The sequence below is a fragment of the Triticum aestivum genome, chromosome 1B (genome assembly GCF_018294505.1).
Source record: "Triticum aestivum cultivar Chinese Spring chromosome 1B, IWGSC CS RefSeq v2.1, whole genome shotgun sequence".
Lineage (NCBI taxonomy): Eukaryota > Viridiplantae > Streptophyta > Magnoliopsida > Poales > Poaceae > Triticum > Triticum aestivum.
Window position 1 is genome coordinate 664,666,035 of NC_057795.1, and position 9,962 is coordinate 664,675,996.

The window sequence follows — 9,962 nt, forward strand, 5'->3', positions numbered from 1 at the left end:
GCCATATCACATCACATAGCATACCCTGCAAAAACAAGTTAGACGTCCTCTAATTGTTGTTTGCATGTTTACGTGGCTGCTATGGGTTTCTAGCAAGAACGTTTCTTACCTACGCAAAGACCACAACGTGATATGCCAATTGCTATTTACCCTTCATAAGGACCCTTTTCATCGAATCCGATCCGACTAAAGTGGGAGAGACAGACACCCGCCAGCCACCTTATGCAACTAGTGCATGTTTGTCGGTGGAACCGGTCTCACGTAAGCGTACGTGTAAGGTTGGTCCGGGCCGCTTCATCCCACGATGCCGCAGAATCAAGATAAGACTAGTAACGGCAAGCATATTGAACAATATCGACGCCCACAACTACTTTGTGTTCTACTCGTGCAAAGAATCTACGCAATAGACCTAGCTCATGATGCCACTGTTGGGGAACGTAGCAGAAATTCAAAATTTTCCTACGCGTATCACCAAGATCTATCTATGGAGAGACCAGCAACGAGTAGAAGGAGAGTGCATCTACATACCCTTGTAGATCGCTAAGCGGAAGCGTTCAAGTGAACGGGGTTGATGGAGTCGTACTCGTCGTGATTCAGATCACCGATGATCCTAGTGCCGAACGGACGGCACCTCCGCGTTCAACACACGTACAGCCCGACGATGTCTCCCACGCCTTGATCCAGCAAGGAGAGAGGGAGAGGTTGAGGAAGACTCCATCCAGCAGCAGCACAACGGTGCGGTGGTGATGGAGGAGCGTGGCAATCCCGTAGGGCTTCGCCAAGCACCTACGGGAGAGGAGGAGGTGTCACGGGAGGGAGAGGGAGGCAACCAAAGGCCTTAGGTATCATTGCTCCTCCTTTTCCCCACTATATATAGGGCCAAGGGAGAGGGGGAGGGCGCAGCCTTGCCCCCTCCTCCAAGGAAGGGGTGCGGCTAAGGATGGGGAGGAGTCCATCCTCCCCAAGGCACCTCGGAGGTGCCTTCCCCCTTTAGGACTCTTCCCTTTTTCTCTTCTCTTGGCGCATGGGCCTCTTGGGGCTGGTGCCCTTGGCCCATGTAGGCCAAGGCGCACCCCCTACAGCCCATGTGCCCCCCCGGGGCAGGTGGCCCCACCCGGTGGGCCCCCGGGACCCTTCCGGTGGTCCCGGTACAATACCGATGACCCCGAAACTTGTCCCGATGGCCGAAACAGGACTTCCTATATATAAATCTTTACCTCCGGACCATTCCGGAACTCCTCGTGACGTCCGGGATCTCATCCGGGACTCCGAACAACATTCGGTAACCACATACAAACTTCCTTTATAACCCTAGCATCATCGAACCTTAAGTGTGTAGACCCTACGGGTTCGGGAGACATGTAGTCATGACCGAGATGTTCTCCGGTCAATAACCAACAGCGGGATCTGGATACCCATGTTGGCTCCCACATGTTCCACGATGATCTCATCGGATGAACCACGATGTCAAGGACTCAATCAATCCCGTATACAATTCCCTTTGTCTAGCGGTATGGTACTTGCCCGAGATTCGATCGTGGGTATACCGATACCTTGTTCAATCTCGTTACCGGCAAGTCTCTTTACTCGTTCCGTAACACATCATCCCGTGATCAACCCCTTGGTCACATTGTGCACATTATGATGATGTCCTACCGAGTGGGCCCAGAGATACCTCTCCGTTTACACGGAGTGACAAAATCCCAATCTCGATTCGTGCCAACCCAACAGACACTTTCAGAGATACCCGTAGTGTACCTTTATAGCCACCCAGTTACGTCGTGACGTTTGGCACACCCAAAGCACTCCTACGGTATCCGGGAGTTGCACAATCTCATGGTCTAAGGAAATGATACTTGACATTAGAAAAGCTTTAGCATACGAACTACATGATCTTGTGCTAGGCTTAGGATTGGGTCTTGTCCATCACATCATTCTCCTAATGATGTGATCCCGTTATCAACGACATCCAATGTCCATAGCCAGGAAACCATGACTATCTGTTGATCACAACGAGCTAGTCAACTAGAGGCTCACTAGGGACATATTGTGGTCTATGTATTCACACGTGTATTACGATTTCCGGATAATACAGTTATAGCATGAATAAAAGACAATTATCATGAACAAGGAAATATAATAATAATACTTTTATTATTGCCTCTAGGGCATATTTCCAATAGTCTCCCACTTGCACTAGAGTCAATAATCTAGTTCACATCGCCATGTGATTAACACTCACAGGTCACATCACCATGTGACTAATACCCAAGAGTTTACTAGAGTCAGTAGTCTAGTTCACATCACTATGTGATTAACACTCAATGAGTTTTATGTTTGATCATGTTGCTTGTGAAAGAGGTTTTAGTCAACGGGTCTGAACCTTTCAGATCTGTGTGTGCTTTACAAATCTCTATGTCATCTCCTAGATGCAGCTACCACGCTCTATTTGGAGCTATTCCAAACAATTGTTCTACTTGAAGCTATTCTAAATTATTGCTCCATTATATGTATCCGGTCTCTCTACTCAGAGCTATCCGGATAGGTGTCAAGCTTGCATCGTCGTAACCTTTACGACGAACTCTTTTACCACCTCCATAATCGAGAAAATTCCTTAGTCCACTAGTTACTAAGGATAACTTTGACCGCTGTCCTATGATCCATTCATGGATCACTCTTGTACCCCTTGACTGACTCATGGCAAGGCACACTTTCGGTGCGGTACACAGCATAGCATACTGTAGAGCCTACGTCTAAAGCATAGGGGACGACCTTCGTCCTTTCTCTCTTTTCTGCCGTGGTCGAGCTTTAAGTCTTAACTTCGTACCTTACAACTCAGGCAAGAACTCCTTCTTTGACTGGTCCATCTTGAACACCTTCAAGATCATGTCAAGGTATGTGCTCATTTGAAAGTACCATTAAGCGTTTTGATCTATCCTTATAGATCTTGATGCTCAATGCTCAAGTAGCTTAATCCAGGTTTTCTATTGAAAAACACATTTCAAATAACCCTATATGCTTTCCAGAAATTCTACATCATTTCTGATCAACAATATGTCAACAACATATACTCATCAGAAATTCTATAGTGCTCCCACTCACTTCTTTGGAAATACAAGGTCCTTATAAACTTTGTATAAATCCAAAATCTTTGATCATCTCATCAAAGCGTATATTCCAACTCCGAGATGCTTACTCCAGTCCTTAAAAGGATCGCTGGAGCTAGCATACCTTTTAGCATCCTTAGGATCGACAAAACTTTTCTGATTGTATTGCATACAACCTTTCCTTACGAAAACTAGTAAGGAAACTTGTCTTGACATCCATCTGCCAGATTTCATAAATGCAGCTAATGCTAACATGATTCCGACGGACTTTAAGCATCGCTACGAGTGAGAAAATCTTATCGTAGTCAACTCCTTGAACTTGTCGGAAAACACTTCGCCACAAGTCGAGCTTCATAGATGGTGACATTACCATCCACGTCCGTCTTTTTCTTAAAGATCCATTTATCTTAATGGCTTGCCGATCATCGGGCAAGTCCACCAAAGTCCATGGATCCGTTCTCGGATTTTATGGCCTCGAGCCATTTATCGGAATCCGGACCCACCATCGCTTCTCCATAGCTCGTAGGTTCATTGTTGTCCAGCAACATGACTTCCAAGACAGGATCACCTTACCACTCCGAAGTAGTACGTGTCCTTGTCGTCCTACGAGGTTCGGTAGTGACTTGATCCGAAGCTTCATGATCACTATCATAAGCTTCCACTTCAATTGGTGTAGGTGCCACAGGAACAACTTCCTGTGCCCTGCCACACACTAGTTGAAGAGACGGTTCAATAACCTCATCAAGTCTCCACCATCCTCCCACTCAATTCTTTCGAGAGAAACTTTTCCTCGAGAAAGGACCTGATTCTCGAAACAATCCCTTATTGCTTTCGGATTTGAGACAGGAGGTATACCCAACTGTTTTGGGTGTCCTATGAAGATGTATTTTATCCGCTTTGGGTTCGAGCTTAATCTTGAAACTTTTTCACATAAGCGTCGCAGCCCCAAACCTTTAAGAAACGACAACTTAGGTTTCTCTAAACCATAATTCATATGGTGTCATCTCATCGGAATTACGTGGTGCCCTATTTAAAGTGAATGTGGTTGTCTCTAATGCCTAACCCATGAACGATAGTGGTAATTCGATAAGAGACATCATGGTACGCACCATATCCAATAGGGTGCAACTATGATGTTCGGACACACCATCACATTATGGTGTTCCAGGCGGTATTAATTGCGAAACAATTTCCACAATGTCTTAATTGTGTGCCAAAACTCGTAACTCAGATACTCATCTCTATGATCATATCATAGACATTTTATCCTCTTGTCACAATGATCTTCTACTTCACTCTGAAATTATTTGAACCATTCAATAATTCAGACTTGTGTTTTATCAAGTAAATATTCTCAACATCTACTCGAATCATCTGTGAAGTAAGAACATAACGATATTCACTGCATGCCTCAGCACTTATTGGACTGCACACATCATAATGTGTTACTTCCAACAAGTTGCTATCTTGTTCCATCTTATTGAAACCGAGGCTTTTCAGTCATCTTGCCTATCTGGTATGATTTGCATATCTCAAGTGATTCAAAATCAAGTGAGTCCGAACGGTCCATTTGCATGGAGTTTCTTCATGCATATACACCAATAGACATGGTTCGCATGTCTCAAACTTTTCAAAAACGAGTGAGTCCAAAGATCCATCAACATGGAGCTTCTTCATGCGTTTTATACCAATATGACTTACATAGCAGTGCCACAAGTAAGTGGTACTATCATTACTATCTTATATCTTTTGGCATGAAAATGTGTATCACTACGATCGAGATTCAATAAACCATTCCTTTAGGTGCAAGACCATTGAAGGTTTTATTCAAATAAATAGAGTAATCATTATTCTCCTTAAATGAATAACCGTATTGCGATAGACATAATCCAATCATGTCTATGCTCAACGCAAGCACCAAATGACAATTATTCAGGTTTAATACTAATCTTGATGGTAGAGGGAGCGTGCGATGTTTGATCACATCAAACTTGGAAACACTTCCAACACATATCGTCAGCTCACCTTTAGCTAGTCTCCGTTTATTCCGTAGCTTTTATTTCGAGTTACTAACACTTAGCAACCGAACCGGTATCCAATACCCTGGTGCTACTAGGAGTACTAGTAAAGTACACATTAACATAATGTATATCCAATATACTTCTATCGACCTTGCCAGCCTTCTCATCTACCAAGTATCTAGGGTAATTCCGCTCTAGTGACTGTTCCCCTTATTACAGAAGCACTTAGTCTCGGGTTTGGGTTCAATCTCGGGTTTCTTCATTGGTGCAGCAGCTGATTTGCCGTTTCATGAAGTATCCCTTCTTGCCCTTGCCCTTCTTGAAACTAGTGGTCTCACTGACCATCAACGATTGATGCTCCTTCTTGATTTCTACTTTCGCGGTGTCAAACATCGCGAATATCTCAAGGATCATCATATATGTCCCTGATATATTATAGTTCATCACGAAGCTCTAGCAGCTTGGTGGTAATGACTTTGGAGAAACTATCACTATTTCATCTGGAAGATCAACTCCCACTTGATTCAAGTGATTGTTGTACTCAGACAATCTGAGCACAAGCTCAACGATTGAGCTTTTCTCCCTTAGTTTGTAGGCTAAGAAAATCGTCGGAGGTCTTATACCTCTTGACGTGGGCACGAGCCTGAAATCTCAATTTCAGCCCTCGAAACATCTCATATGTTCCGTGACGTTTCGAAAACGTCTTTGGTGCCTCTACTTAAACCATTTAACTGAACTATCACGTAGTTATCAAAACGTGTATGTTCGATGTTCGAAACATCCACAAACGATGTTTGGGGTTCAGCACACTGAGCGGTGCATTAAGGACATAAGCTTTCTACTGTCCGCATAATTGCTACTATCAACTTTCAACTATATTTTCTCTAGGAACATAACTAAACAGTGGAACTAAAGCGCGAGCTTACGACATAATTTGCAAAGATCTTTTGACTATGTTCAGGATAATTAAGTTCATCTTATGAACTCCCACTCAGATAGACATCCCTCTGGTCATCTAAGTGATTACATGATCCGAGTCAACTAGGCCGTGTCCGATCATCACGTGAGACGGACTAGTCATCATCGGTGAACATCTTCATGTTGATCGTATCTACTATACGACTCATGCTCGACCTTTCGGTCTCCGTGTTCCGAGGCCATGTCTGTACATGCTAGGCTCGTCAAGTTAACCCTAAGTGTTTTCGCTGTGTAAAACTGTCTTACACCCGTTGTATGTGAACGTAAGAATCCATCACACCCGATCATCACGTGGTGCTTAGAAGCGACGAACTATAGCAACGGTGCACAGTTAGGGGAGAACACTTCTTGAAATTTTGTAAGGGATCATCTTATTTACTACCGTCGTCCTAAGCAAACAAGATGCATAAACATGATAAACATCACATGCAATCAAATAGTGACATGATATGGCCAATATCATTTTGCTCCTTTTGATCTTCATCTTCGGGGCTCCATGATCATCATCGTCACCGGCACGACACCATGATCTCCATCATCATGATCTCCATCATCGTGTCTTCATGAAGTTGTCACGCCAACGACTACTTCTACTTCTATGACTAACGCGTTTAGCAATAAAGTAAAGTAGTTTACATGGCGTTCTTCAATGACACGCAGGTCATACAATAAATAAAGACAACTCCTATGGCTCCTGCCGGTTGTCATACTCATCGACATGCAAGTCGTGAATCCTATTACAAGAACACGATCAATCTCATACATCACATATCATTCATCACATTCTTCTTGGCCATATCACATCACATAGCATACCCTGCAAAAACAAGTTAGACGTCCTCTAATTGTTGTTGCATGTTTTACGTGGCTGCTATGGGTTTCTAGCAAGAACGTTTCTTACCTACGCAAGACCACAACGTGATATGCCAATTGCTATTTACCCTTCATAAGGACCCTTTTCATCGAATCCGTTCCGACTAAAGTGGGAGAGACTGGCACCCGCTAGCCACCTTATGCACCAAGTGCATGTCAATCGGTGGAACCTGTCTCACGTAAGAGTACGTGTAAGGTCGGTCCGGGCCGCTTCATCCCACAATACCGTCGAAACAAGATTGGACTAGTAACGGTAAGCATATTGAACAACATCAACGCCCACAACTACTTTGTGTTCTACTCGTGCAAAGAATCTACGCAATAGACCTAGCTCATGATGCCACTTTTGGGGAACGTAGCAGAAATTCAAAATTTTCCTACGTAACACCAAGATCTATCTATGGAGAGACCAGCAACGAGTAGAAAGGGGAGTGCATCTACATACCCTTGTAGATCGCTAAGCGGAAGCGTTCAAGTGAACGGGGTTGATGGAGTCGTACTCGTCGTGATTCAGATCACCGATGATCCTAGTGCCGAACGGACGGCACCTCCGCGTTCAACACACGTACAGCTCGACGATGTCTCCCACGCCTTGATCCAGCAAGGAGAGAGGGAGAGGTTGAGGAAGACTCCATCCAGCAGCAGCACAACGGCGTGGTGGTGATGGAGGAGCGTGGCAATCCTGCAGGGCTTCGCCAAGCACCTACGGGAGAGGAGGAGGTGTCACGGGAGGGAGGGAGGCGCCAAGGGCTCAGGTATGGATGCCCTTAACTTCGTACCTTACAACTCAGGCAAGAACTCCTTTTTTGACTGATCCATCTTGAACACCTTCAAGATCACGTCAAGGCATGTGCTCATTTGAAAGTACCATTAAGCGTTTTGATCTATCCTTATAGATCTTGATGCTCAATGTTCAAGTAGCTTAATCCAGGTTTTCCATTGAAAACACTTTCCAAATAACCCTATATGCTTTCCAGAAATTCTACGTCATTTCTGATCATTAATATGTCAACAACATATACTCATCAGAAATTCTATAGTGCTCCCACTCACTTCTTTGGAAATACAAGTTTCTCATAAACTTTGTATACACCCTAAATCTTTGATCATCATCAAAGCATACATTCCAACTCCGAGATGCTCACTCCAGTCCTCAGAAGGATTGCTGGAGCTTTGCATACTTATTAGCATATTTCAGGATAGACAAAACCTTCCGGTTGTATCACATACAACCTTTCCTCAAGAATCGTCGAGGAAACAATGTTTTGACATCCTATCTGCAAGATTTCATAAATAATGCAGTAATTGCTAATATAATTCCAACATACTCTTAGCATCGCTACGAGTGAGAAAGTCTCATCGTAGTCAACTCCTTGAACTTGTCGAAAAACATCTCAACGACAAGTCGACCTTTCTCAATGGTGACACTTACCATCATTGTCTGTCTTCCTTTCAAAATCCATATGTACCTAACAGCCTTATGACCATCAAGTAGTTCTTCCAAAGTCTACACTTTGTTTTCATACATGGATCCTCTCTCGGGTTTTATGGCCTTGAGCCATTTATCGGAATCCAGGCCCACCATCGCTTCTCCATAGCTCGTAGGTTCATTGTTGTCTAGCAACATGACTTCCAAGACAGGATTACTGTACCACTCTGAAGTAGTACGTATCCTTGTCACCCTACGAGGTTTGGGAGTGACTTGATCTGAAGTTTCATGATCACTATCATAAGCTTCTACTTCAATTGGTGTAGGTGCCACAGGAACAACTTCCTGTGCCCTGCTACACACTGGTTGAAGTGATGGTTCAGTAACCTCATCAAGTCTCCACCATCCTCCCACTCAATTCTTTCGAGAGAAACCTTTCCTCGAGAAAGGACCCAATTCTAGAAACAATTCATATTGCCTTCGGATCTGAATTAGGAGGTATACCCAACTGTTTTGGGTGTCCTATGAAGATGTACTTTATCCGCTTTGGGTTCGAGCTTAATCCTGAAACTTTTTCACATAAGCGTCGCAGCCCCAAACCTTTAAGAAATGACAACTTAGGTTTCTCTAAACCATAATTCATACGGTGTCATCTCATCGGAATTACGTGGTGCCCTATTTAAAGTGAATGTGGTTGTCTTTAATGCCTAACCCATAAACTATCCTGGCAGTTCGATAAGAGACATCATGGTATGCATCATATCCAATAGGGTGCAACTATGATGTTCGGACACACCATCACACTATGGTGTTCCAGGCGGTATTAATTGTGAAACAATTTCCACAATGTCTTAATTGTGTGCCAAAACTCGTAACTCAGATACTCATCTCTATGATCATATCATAGACATTTTATCCTCTTGTCACAATCTTCTACTTCACTCTGAAATTACTTGAACCATTCAATAATTCAGACTTGTGTTTCATCAAGTAAATATTCTCAACATCTACTCGAATCATCTGTGAAGTAAGAACATAACGATATTCACTGCATGCCTCAGCACTCATTGGACTGCACGCATCAAAATGTGTTGCTTCCAACAAGTTGCTATCTTGTTACATCTTACTGAAAACGAGGCTTTTCAGTCATCTTGCCCATGTGGTATGATTTGCATGTCCCAAGTGATTCAAAATCAAGTGAGTCAAAACGGTCCATTTGCATGGAGTTTCTTCATGCATATACACCAATAGACATGGTTCGCATGTCTCAAACTTTTCAAAAACGAGTGAGCCCAAAGATCCATCAATATGGAGCTTCTTCATGCGTTTTATACCGATATGACTTACGTGGCAGTGCCACAAGTAGGTGGTTCTATCATTACTATCTTTTGGCATGAACATGTGTATCACTACGATCGAGATTTAATAAACCATTCATTTTAGGTGTAAGACCATTGAAGGTATTATTCAAATAAACAGAGTAACGATTATTCTCCTTAAATGAATAACCGTATTGCGATAGACGTAATCCAATCATGTCTATGCTCAACGCAA